This window comes from Cryptomeria japonica, chromosome 5 (assembly GCF_030272615.1).
Source record: "Cryptomeria japonica chromosome 5, Sugi_1.0, whole genome shotgun sequence".
In the NCBI taxonomy this organism is placed as follows: domain Eukaryota; kingdom Viridiplantae; phylum Streptophyta; class Pinopsida; order Cupressales; family Cupressaceae; genus Cryptomeria; species Cryptomeria japonica.
This window is the reverse complement of record NC_081409.1, coordinates 875207480-875221052: the sequence shown is the minus strand read 5'-3', so window position 1 is coordinate 875221052 and position 13573 is coordinate 875207480.

Sequence of the window (13573 nt, the reverse complement as noted above, 5' to 3'; positions counted from 1 at the left end):
TCTATCATTATTGACTCCTTTCTTTTGATAGGAACATCTTCTTTCTTATTTTGTCTTGGAGGTTCAACAAAGATGGTTTTGCAAAAATAGTTTGTATGACTAGAATTGTTACACTGAAGTAAGACATTATCATAATATCATAAGATGGTACTGATATAGAGGAAGTAGTTTATGTGGCTATCAAGGATGGATCAAATGAAGAAAGGTATGAAGAAAAAGCCCTAATATCTCACATAAACACTAATGATTCTTGGATTATAGATAGTGGATGCTCACATCATATGATAGGAAATAAACACAAGTTTGTTATGTTAGAAGATTATGATGGAGGCTATGTTAGATTTGGTAATGATGCACTATGTCCGCTGAGAGGTAAAGGATCTATAACACTTCTTGATAATGCAAGATGCAATGATGTTTATTGGGTTGAAGGTTTGAAATACAATTTGTTGAGTGTAGCACAGCTAAACAACACAGGTTACCGAATAGAATTTCGGAAGGGAATTGTCAAAGTTCATGACAAGAATGGAAAGTTAGCTACTACCGGGACACAAATAAAAGGTAACACATTTCACCTTGACTCAACTTGGAATAAGTGTTTGCATGCAAAGTTAGATGATACCTGGTTATGGCATAAAAGGTTTTGTCATGTCAATTTTGATAATCTGATCAAAATAAGTAAGAAGCGCAAAGTAAGAGGTCTACCAAGTCTTGAAAAACCTGAGAATGTTATGTGTCGAGGATGTCAGATGGGTAAGATGACAAGATCAAGCTTTACAAGTAAGTCTTACACTTCTAAGGGAATTCTAGATCTAGTGCACACTGATCTTTGTGGTCCTATGAAAGTTCAAAGTTATTATGGTGATAAATATTTCATATTATTTGTGGATGACTATTCAAGGATGATGTCAGTAATGTTTTTAAAAGAAAAATCAGAAGCTTTTCAAATGTTTAAATGGTACAAGACAAGAGTTGAAAATGAAATAGGAAGACAACCGAAATGTCTTAGAACAGATAGAGGAGGAGAGTTCACATCTGATGAGTTCAACTTATTTTGCAATGATCATGTTATTAAAAGACAAGTCTGTGCACTAAGACCTCCACAGCAAAATGGAATAGCTGAGAGAAGAAACAGATCTATTGTGGATTGTGCTAGAACACTGATGATTGAAAAGAAGGTGCCACAAACATTTTGGAAAGAAGATATAAGCACAACAATTTACACCCTGAATGGAGTTCAATTGAAGAGAGGTACTTTGAAGACACCATATGAAATCTGGTATGATAAGAAACCTAATGTAAGTTATTTTAAAATCTTTGGAAGTAGATGCTATGCTCATAAAGATGATAGAAATGGCAAAATTGATCAGAAAATTGAAGAAGGAACGTTTCTAGGTTATTCTTCTAGAAGCAAAGCATTTAAATGTCTGATCAAATCATCTAACAAAATAGTAGAAAGTGCAAATGTGAAAATTGATGGATTTGCAGAAAGAAATGATGAAGGAAATTCCAAGGAACCAGAAGACTATGATGAATTTGTCTATGTTCAACCGAGAAGTCCTACCAAGAAGATTGTTGAAGAAAATGAAGAGAATATCCAGTTACCGAGTGATGAAGAAGACCATACAGAGCCTACCAAGCCTGTATTAGCCAAGTATGTCAGGAGACATCATGCACCAAGTCAGATTATAGGAGATAAGGATGATCCAGTGATGACAAGGAACAAATTGAGATAGAACACATGTTTGATATCTGAATTTGAACCGAGAATAGTGAAAGAGGCATTTAATAGTGAAGATTGGATAAATGCTATGATAGAAGAGATTGATCAAATTAAGAAGAATGACACGTGGACACTAATCCCAAGACCAAAGGACAAAAATGTAATCGGTACAAACTAGATTTTCAGAAACAAGCTAAATGAAAAAGGAGAGGTCATTCAGAACAAAGCAAGACTAGTTTGCAAAGGCTATGCTCAAGAAGAAGGAATTGATTATGGTGAAACTTTTGCACCTGTTGCTAGACTTGAAGGAGTAAGAACATTGTTGGCCTATGCTACTTTCAAAAATTTCAAGGTATATCAAATGGATGTCAAATCTGCATTTCTGAATGGAATATTAGAAGAAGAAGTTTTCATTGAACAACCTGAAGGATTTGTTAAAGACAATAATAAAGATTAGGTATGTAAATTGAACAAAGCTTTATATGGTTTGAAACAAGCACCAAGAGCATGGTATGAAATATTGCACTCTTATTTGATTAAGATTGGTTTTATAAAGACAAGTGAGAACAACAACATGTACATGAAGAATGATGAAAATGGAATACTGATCTCAACCATATTTGTTGATGATATTATATTTTGTGGAAATGACTCTTTATGCAAGAACTTTGGAAATGAAATGAGCAAAGAATTTGAGATGTCATTAATCGGTGAGATAAAGTATTTTATAGGTTTACAGATACTGCAACTGAAAAATGAGATTTTTATTACTCAATCCAAGTACATAAAGGAAATCTTGAAGAAATTTGGAATGGAGGATTCAAAACCAGTAAGTACTCCTATGACTACCAACTGTAAATTATCAAAGAATGATGAATCTGCATCTATTGATGAGACACTTTACCGATCCATGATTGGAAAGCTACAATATGTTGTTCACAGTAGACTAGACATAGCACATGCAGTAGTTATAGTTGCAAGATTCTCTGCAGATCCTAAGGAAACACACATGACAACAATCAAAAGAATTTTTAGATACTTGAAAGGCACAGAGGATTATGGCTTAGTATATCAAAAAGGAAATGATTTTGGTTTAAAAGTTTATATTGATGTTGATTGGGCAGGCAACATTAATGATAGAAAAAGAACAAGTGGAGGAACTTTCTTTTTAGGAGAAAGACTAGTGAGTTGGCTTAGCAAGAAACAAGGATGTGTTTCACAGTCAACAGCAGAAGTTGAATACGTTGCTGCAACATTGAATTTTACCAACAGTGCATGGATCAAACAATTGTTGGAAGGTATAAATGAGAAAGTTACTGAACCAGTAACTATATTCTGTGACAATACTAGTGCCATTGACATTTCAAAAAATCTTGTTATGCACTCTAAGACAAAGCACATATCTATCAAATATCATTATCTTAGAGAACAAGCTCAAGAGAAGAAAGTGGTGTTGGAGTATGTTAGCACAAAGGAACAAGTAGTAGATATCTTCACCAAACCACTACCAAGGGACACTTTTGAATATCTCAGAAGTAAGTTAGGGGTCCTACCCCTATCTTCTACTCACTGACCGAGTTCGGTGAAAGCATCAATCCGATGACTCTAATGAATATCTTTTGGGAGTTGATGTTGATTTATACACTTTAGGATGTTTTCTAAAGGTGTACAGGAAATATTACAGGGAACAGGAATTGAAGACAAATGCTCTGACCAAGACTCAGTTGATACACAACAACAGAAAATAACTTCTTACAGAAAGTAATTATGTTTTAGTTCTTTACTTTTTGGCATTGTTGTCAAAGGGGGAGAAGACTACTATAAAGAGGAAGAAGACCTATAAGGGGAGAAGACTAAAAGAAAACTGAGCAGACTACAGATTGGAGAAGTCTAATGTATGGGGGAGAGCATTTCAGCATTTCAAAATCAGAGAAATCTGAATCTTTTAAGGTCAAATCAATTGGTTTTGCCATCAATGCCAAAGGGGGAGATTGTTGGCAACATAGCTTTATAACAGACAATGAAAGATTGTTGGCATTTCAATAAGGATATTGAGAAGGTTGTTGATGATTATGGATATAACTGATTAAAGATGTTTATTGTCTTAATATTATTATTTTGTAATTGATGTCAAGAAATTGATTTTCTAATTCAGTATGATGTTGCCATATCTTGAGAAGTATGATATGAAGATTATAAAGATGTCGGTAAAAGATACAGGAAAGAATATGATGAATAAGGGGAAGAATAAGGTATTCAATGGGCAACTAATACCAAGTCAAACAATGATGAGATCATGATGTTTTAGATTGTTTTAACATCACACATATGTTGTAAAATGTAAAGGTTAATACTATACTATGTTATCAAGCAAAGAACCTAGTCGGTAAACCCTAAGGAACCTAGTCGGTAAACCCTAAGGTTAACGCTATCGGTTAATGAAGGCAAAATGTCTACCGAGTGAAGTTTAGTATTCACTAAGTTGTTACCAAGTTGTAACCGAGCTATAACAGAATGCATTAAATGTTTACATGCGGTATTTAATGAAGGAAGCTGATGAGTTGGAACTGATCAATGATTGGTAAGTCGTGAATGAAGTTTGTTAACGAATTTAAGGCAATGAAAAGTCCACATGAAGATCTACAACTCAGATTGAACCGCAATACCTTGGCACAAGTTCCAAGACTATTATGCAAGTTCCAAGGTGGGGTAAAACATTTTCAGATTGAAAGATGCATTGAACCTGGACAAGATTCAAGATCTGATGGCTATGATTGATCATGGGAAATGTGATCAAGGAGATTAAGCGATTATCTAATTGTTTATAAATAGGAAACTGTTGATAAACAATGTATGCGGGCAAGTGTATGCACAGGGATGCTACATAGTGATTACCGAGCACATAAGCTTGAAGACCTGTTAGAATAACAGAGTATAGAAGCCCAATAGATAGACAAGATTAGTTCTATGTCTAGATTGTACTGAACAAATAGGAATCTGCTTTAACATTTTAGATGTGAAGTTGCAGATAGATTTTATTTCTGTTATTTTGTGAAAGTGATAGAAAATCTCTTAACCGAGTGGACTTAACAGTCTTATTCGTAAAACCCTCTAGTAAGGTGACATTTTGATTGAATCTTTGAAATCCTTTAACAAGGTCACTTCTAACAAAGTGCAGATCCTAACAGATCTGAGGGAAATCCCTTAACTAGGTCACATCTAGCAATGTGTTTGTAATATTTAACAGGATTTGCTTTTAACCGAGCATACTCTAGAAGAGTATATTTCTTAGTGGGTCCAAAATCCCATAGTGGTTTTTCCCTATTTGAGTTTTCACGTTAAATCTGGTGTTATGAGGTTTATGATGTTCATATGCTTTTGAGTTTACATGTTTGACAGTTTTGGTTATATTACTGATATACATGTTACTGAGGTTGAATCTGATGTTTTTAGGGATGATTAAGTTTGTATGATTCACCCCCTGCCTCTCATCTTGTTGGCTATTGGATCTGTACTTATATTAAGTATCAGAACTATCTGTAAAGCGAAAAATCGATCGAACCCTAGTTGCTCTCCTCTCTTCCAACTCCGAGGAGAGAGAAGGGAGGTTGCTAGGGTTGATGGTTTTCACTTAGGGAGACTTTACATTCAAAAGAGGGGTTGAAACCCACAAGATCCAATCCCACACAATGCAAGATTGGATGCTAAATGAGTTTCAAGGGTTAAGACAGCAAGGCTACCCTCTTTTGTAAAGAATGTGCATAGAATGATTAAGCTAGGAATGCATAGAAAGTGAGAAAGATTCGCTTATAAACTGAGATAGGGATATAGGATGGAGCTGCGGACCTGGAATCAGCAGTAAAATGTCGATACGGCACTGTCCTACAAATTTGAGCAAAAGTTGACAGGACGATGGCGCCCGGCGTGCACACGGTCCTCCGAAAAATCCGCGAAACGAAGGGGGATCTGTTCGTCTCTGCACAAGGATTCTAGATCTTCAATTTCAGCCGCGTACCTGCAACCTACACACAGAAAAGCGAAGATGATTGGGGGGTTAGGGATTAGGGGTTTGCCTTTAGGTCAAACCCCGGTTTTGGAATTAACCAAGAAATGAGAAATGCTGTAAATGTAAATGATTGTAATGTAAAACAAGTACTAATACCTTGTTGTAAGGATGTTTGTATCCTTATGTGCGAAGGTATAGATGTTGTTGTATGTTGTATGTTGTAGTAGTATGTAGTAAGTGATCTCCTCTTCAATGGTTGAATCCTTGTCTTGAATGCAACACTTAGCCTTGAATGGAGACTTGGAATGATCAATTGCTTGAAGGAATGCTTGAATGCTTGAATGTTTGAATGTTTGAATGTTTGAATATCGTTTCCACGTCTTGTACACATATGTCCTTCTTCTTTTCATCTTTTCCAAAATGAGAGAGGAAAAGTAGTTTATATACTTGTCAATTAGGGCTGATAGACTGTTTTTCCCGACCTTAGGCCGACTAGGAAATGTTAATTTCCAATTTGCAAACAAAAAGACCCGAAGTCCCATAGGAGACCGGGCCCAAAATAGGGCCAGGGACCAGGGCGCTGGGCGCTCTGGTCCCACCTCCCGGGACAGCAGGGTGCAAAGGAGGTTCAGGCCAGGGTGCTTGAAAAATGCAGTTTTTAGTGTCATAAACAGGTTTCGGGGTCTCCATTTAGGTTCCGTGTTGTGTAGCCATCGTGAAGACCGAAATGCAGTTGAAATTGCAAGTGTTGCAATTTTAGGACGCTACACTATCATAGAGAACAAACTGGGAGGGTCCTCAACCGATGGAGATAGATTCAGAAATGGTGGTGGCAGCGTAGTCGATGACCCCAGAGGGGGAGAAAATTGTAAGTCTCTTCCTCTCAAGTTGAAGACCCTCTCCTTGTCTTCTAATGAAGATATGATTAAAGCCATTAGATCAGAGCAGTCACATTTAAGAAATATTATAATTTTATTTGTCTGTATGGATAAAGAGTCTTTGCCCTCGAAGAATTTTTTTGATGAATGGATTGCTAATGTCTAGGGTAAGAAGTTAGGTATTCATGTTAACTTTTGCAGAATGATTCAAAAGGGATTATTTGTGATTCTTTTGAAATCCCATATTATGCAAGATAGGATTTTGAAGAATTTTTTTTGGAATGTGGGACATTCTTTGTTTAGAGCATTTCCATGGTCTTCTAAAGGGAATGTTGAGCAAGTTATTACATGTTCCTCCCCTAATTGGGTAGAAATTAAGAACTTACAACCTGAATTTTGGCCATTCATTCCTCAGAGTTTGAAACCTCTGGGTTTGGTTTTGCAAGTTGAGGAATCGAGAACCACTCTCCCTCAGCTAAATGCCAGAGCTCTTGTAGTGCTTGATCCTGAGGTTGTCTTTCCTGACATTATGTCTTTAGACTTTGAAGATGAGAGCTTTGCATGGGAACTGTCCATGTTGGGAAAATTGTGGGCTTGTTTTTACTGCAAAATTAATGGGCATATGAGAAAAGATTGCCCATCTCTTAAAAAATCTCATAGTACTAACTTTAACATTGCTTCGAAAGGCAATATGAGAAGTGATCCTAGTAAAGTACAAAAATCTGCTAATAATTCTAAAGAAGGTAATAGTGTACCAATGGATGGCACCTCTGACATTGGCATTGAGAAGGTCAAATCGGGTCTTAATTTCCTGACTAATGATAGTAATGGTAATAAATTTGTTAACCTCTCTAATCCTCTATTTGAGGATGAGTATGATGTTGTTCATGCCTCTGACATGGATGCCCCTCCCAACACCCTAGTCGGGTGTCACTTAGTTAGGCTAATCCTTCTAATTGTGGTCAAGACAAGGTTGATAATCTCCCCCCCCCCCCCCCCCCGATTGAATGCTCAATAGCTTGCTCTTGAAAGTATTAAGGATAAAGCTGATTTAATAAGGAAAGCTTACCAAATCCCCTCTGAGTTGAATATGAGTAACGCCTTATCCGATATCATGGATTCCATGATGGATGCATATTTTGATAAACAAATTGTGGCATTTGGACCAGATGGTATGGCTAATAGTAATTCTAAGCAGTTTATAGAGGTTGTTAGTAAAAAGGTTAGGAAGAAAAGGAAAACATCAGACAGACAATCTCTCTCTAATGATAATAGTAAAAAAGGTAATGAAGTGCCAAAATATTTTAATAGGTTGTACAAGAACCAAAAACCCTCCACTAAATAGATTTATGATGATGCACATTCATAGTTGGAATTTTAGGGGCTTGGATATGCCTGACATAAAATATGTGGTTAGGAAATGGTGTAACAGTATCAAGGAGAAAGATATTATTTCCTCCAAGAAATCAAAGTGGTAGGGTTCCATGCCTATACTATGTTGAAATTTTTGTGGGGTCAAGCCATTGGGTTCCACTCTAATCATGATAGGGGTAAAGGTGGTATTGCCATTTTGGTTGGTCCTAAGTGGGCAGATAGGATTATTGCTAATGGTGTCTCCCCTTTCCAAAGGGCTTTGTGGGTCACTTCCAAAGAGAAGGGTTGTGTTTTTGGTATTTGTAATATATATGCTGCTAGTGACTATAGAGATAGAGCCAGTTTTTGGGATTGGTTGACAACCGACCTTCCTGTTGGCATTTGGCATTATAACAGACAATGGGAGATTGTTGGCATTTCAATAAGGACATTGAGAAGGTTGTTGATGATTATGGAAATAACTGATTAAGGATTTTTACTTTCTTGATATTATTATTTTGTCATTGATGTCAAGAAATTGATTTTCTAATTCAATATGATGTTGCCATATCTTGAGAAGTATGATTTGAAGAGTATAAAGATGTTGGTAAAAGACACAGAAAGAATATGATGAATAAGGGGATGAATAAGGTATTCAATGGGCAACTATTACCGAGTCAGACAATGATGAGATCATGATGTTTAGATTGTTTTAACATCATACATATGTTGTAAATTGTAAGGTTAATACTATACTATGTTACCGAGCAAAGAACCTAGTCGGTAAACCCTAAGGAACCTAATCGGTAAACCCTAAGGTTATCGCTATCGGTTAATGAAGGCAGAATGTCTATCAAGTGAAGTTTAGTATTTACTGAGTTGTAACCAAGTTGTAACAGAATACATTAAATGGTTACATGCGTTATTTAATGAAGGAAGTTGATGAGCTAGAACTGATTAAATGGTTGGTATACCGTGCATGAAGTTTGTTAATGAATCTATGGCAAAGGAAAATCAGCATGAAGATCTACAACTCAAATTGAACCGCAATACCCTAGCACAAGTTCCAAGAAATGTATGCAAGTTCCAAGGCAGGGTAAAACATATTCAGATTGAAGGATACATTGAACCTGGTCAAAGTTTGAAGATCTGATGGCTATGATTGATCATGGGAAATTTGATCAAGGAGATTAAGCAGTTAGCTAATTGTTTATAAATAGGGAACTATTGATAAACAATGTATGCGGGCAAATGTATGCACAGAGATGCTACATAGTGATTACCGAGCACAGAAGCTTGAAGATCTGTTTGAATAACAGAGTATAGAAGCCTAGCAGATGGATAAGATTAGCTCTATGTCTAGATTGTATTGTGCAAATAAGAATCTGCTTTAGCATTTTAGATGTGAAGTTGCAGATAGATTTTTATTATTGTTATTTTGTGAAAGTGACAGAAAATCTCTTAACCGAGTGGACTTAACAGTCTTATTTGTAAAACCCTCTAGCAATGTGACATTCTGATTGAGTGTTTGTAATCCTTTAACAAGGTCACTTCTAACAAGGTGAAGATCCTAACAGATATGAGGGAAATCCCTTAACCGGGTCACATCTAGCAATGTGTTTGTAATCTTTAACAGGATTTGCTTTTAACCAAGCATACTCTAGAAGAGTATATTTCTTAGTGGGTCTGAAATCCCACAGTGTCTTTCCCTATTTGGGTTTCCACGTTAAATCTAGTGTTATGAGGTTTATGATATTTATATGTTTTTGAGTTTGCATGTTTAGCAGTTTTGGTTATATTACTGAAGTATATGTTACCGAGGTTGAATCTGATGTTTTTATGGAAGATTAAGTTTGTATGATTCACCCCACCCTCTCATCTTGTTGGCTATTGGATCTGTACTTACATTAAGTATCAGAACTATCAATTGGTATCAGAGCTTTGGACTCCAGAAGAAAAGTTTAAAGGTATTTGAGGCAAAGATCCAAAGATGTATAAGAGGGATGCACCGAAGTTGAACAAGTCAAGTTTCTCTACATGGCAGAAAAGGATGAAGCTACACTATCAGGAGTTGGAGAATATGCTGTATATTATCTGGAGAATGATTTCATCACACCAAGCACCTATCCATTCACAATGGAAGAGATAAAGGCAAAGCAAGAACATATCCAAGAAATGATTGAAATAACATCTGCATTGACCGACTCGGAGTTTAATGATCTAGAAGGCTGCAATGATGCAAAGGCTGTGTGGGATAAGCTCATATCATTATATGGAGGAGATGAACATGTTCAAAGAGAAAAAGTAGATAGTCTAAGAGGCCAACTTGAATCTATGAGGATGAATTAAGGTGAGAACATAACTCAATACAGTACAAGACTAAAGGAGATTGTCAATCAAATCAAAGGAGTAGGTGGAACTATTGAAGAAAAAGATATAACAAGTAAGTTGTTAAGAACCCTTCTACCGGCTTATGCAATCAGATTCTCTGCAATCAATGAATTGAGGTATGTGCCTAATATGCCAGTTTCTTTAGATGCTACTATTGGTAAGCTACATACATTTGAGTTAAGTAACTTTGATAACAGTGGATCTTTGGTAAATAAAGTTGAATCTGCATTTAGTTCTTTTCATCTTGATGAATCTAATGATTACAATGAAAGAAAGTATAAGTACTCTGAAGGAGATCACAGTGGAGCAAGTGAAAGATTTCATAAGAACATGGAAGAAGTACACAAACTGTATGAGGAAATCAGAAAGTATGAAGAGTTTGAAGCACTATTAGCCAGAAGGTTGCTGAGAGGCAAAGGTAAGTATAAAGGAAAACTACCTTTGAAATGTTTAAATTGTGATAAGATAGGACATATGGCTTCTACTGAAAAGAGAGATTACTGAGATGATAGACAGAAAGACAATCATTACAGAGGACACCGAGACTTCAGAAGAAGAGATAGAAAGACATGCTTAATAGCTGATGAGGAATCCAATGATGATAAATCAGATGAAACTGATACAGAGGAAGTAGTTTATGTGGCTATCAAAGATGGATCAGATGAAGAAAAGTATGAAGAAAAATCCCTAATATCTCATGTAAAAACTAATGATTCTTGGATCATAGATAGTGGATGCTCACATCATATGACAAGTGATAAACACAAGTTTGTTATGTTAGAAGATTATGATGGAGGCTATGTAAGATTTGGTAATGATGCACCATGTCCAGTGAAAGGTAAAGGATCTATAACACTTCCTGACAATGCAAGATGCAATGATGTTTATTGGGTTGAAGGTTTGAAATACAATTTGTTGAGTGTAGCATAGCTAAACAATACAGGTTACCGAATAGAATTTCAGAAAGGAATTGTCAAAGTTCATGACAAGAATGGAAACTTAGCTGCTACCGGGACACAAACAAAAGGTAATACATTTCACCTTGACTCAACTCGGAATAAATGTTTGTATGCAAAGATAGATGATACCTGGTTATGGCGTAAAAGGTTTTGTCATGTAAATTTTGATTATTTGATCAAAATAAGTAAGAAGCACCAAGTAAGAGGTCTATCGAGTCTTGAAAAGCCTAAAAATGCTATGTGCTGAGGATGCCAGATGGGTAAGATGACAAGATCAAGCTTTACAAGCAAGTCTTACACTTCTAAGGGAATTTTAGATCTTGTGCACACTGATCTTTGTGGTCCTATGAAAGTTCAAAGTTATTATGGTGATAAATATTTCATATTATTTGTGGATGAATATTCAAAGATGATGTCAGTTATGTTTTTAAAAGAAAAATTAGAAGCTTTTCAAATGTTTAAATGGTACAAGGCAAGAGTTGAAAATGAAACAAGAAGACAACTAAAATGTCTTAGATCAGATAGAGGAGGAGAGTTCACATCTAATGAGTTCAACTTATTTTGCAATGATCATGGTATTAAAAGACAAGTCTCTGCACCAAGAACTCCATAGCAGAATGGAATAGCTGAGAGAAGAAATAGATCTATTGTGGATTGTGCTAGAACACTGATGATTGAAAAGAAGGTGCCACAAACATTTTGGAGAGAAGCAATAAGCACAACAGTTTACCAAGAAAATTGTTGAATAAAATATCCAGTTACCAAGTGATGAAGAAGATCATACAGAGCCTACCGAGCCTGTATTAGCCAAATATGTCAGAAGGCATCATGCACCAAGTTAGTTTATAGGAGATAAGAATGATCCAATGATGACAAGGAACAAACTGAGATAGAACACATGTCTGATATCTGAATTTGAACCAAGAATAGTGAAAGAGGCATTTAACAATGAAGATTGGATAAATGCTATGACAGAAGAAATTGATCAAATAAAGAAGAATGACACATGGACACTAATCCCAAGACCAAAGGACAAAAATGTAATCGACACAAAGTGGATTTTTAGAAACAAGCTAAATGAAAAAGGAGAGGTCATTCGAAATAAAGCAAGACTAGTTTACAAAGGTTATGCCCAAGAAAAAGGAATTGATTATGGTGAAACTTTTGCACCTGTGGCTAGACTTGAAGGAGTAAGAACATTGTTGGCATATGCTGCTTTCAAAAACTTCAAGGTATATCAAATGGATGTCAAATCTGCATTTCTGAATGGAATATTAGAAGAAGAAGTTTTTATTGAACAACCTGAAGGATTTGTTGAAGACAATAATAAAGATCAGGTATGTAAATTGAACAAAGTATTATATGGTTTGAAACAAGCACCTAGAGCATGGTATGAAAGATTGCACTCTTATTTGATTAAGATTGGTTTTATAAGGACAAGTGAGATTAGCAATATGTACATGATGAATGATGAAAATGGAATACTGATCTCAGCCATATTTGTTGATGATATTATATTTTGTGGAAATGACTCTCTATGTAAGAACTTTGGAAATGAAATGAGCAAAGAATTTGAGATGTGATTAATCGGTGAGATAAAGTATTTTATAGGTTTATAGATACTGCAAATGAAAAATGAGATTTTCATTACTCAATCCAAGTACATAAAGGAAATCTTGAAGAAATTTGGAATGGAGGATTCAAAACAGTAAGTACTCCTATGACTACCAACTATAAATTATCAAAGAATGATGAATCTGCATCTATTGATGAGACACTTTACCGATCCATGATTGGAAAGCTACAATATGTTGTTCACAACAGACTAGACATAGCACATGCAGTAGGTATAGTTGCAAGATTCTCTACAGATCCTAAGGAAACACACATGACAACAATCAAAAAAAAATTTAGATACTTGAAAGGCACAGAGGATTATGGCTTAGTATATCAGAAAGGAAATGATTTTGATTTAAAAGTTTATACTGATGTTGATTGGGCAGGCAACATTGATGACAGGAAAAGCACAAGTGGAGGAGCTTTCTTTTTAGAAGAAAGACTAGTGAGTCGGCTTAGCAAGAAACAAGGATGTGTTTCACAGTCAACATCAGAAGCTGAATACGTTGTTGCAGCATTGAATTGTACCAACATTGCATGGATCAAACAACTATTGGAAGATATAAATGAGAAAGTTACCGAGCCAGTAACTATATTCTGTGACAATACTAGTGCCATTAACATTTCAAAGAATCCTGTTATGAAC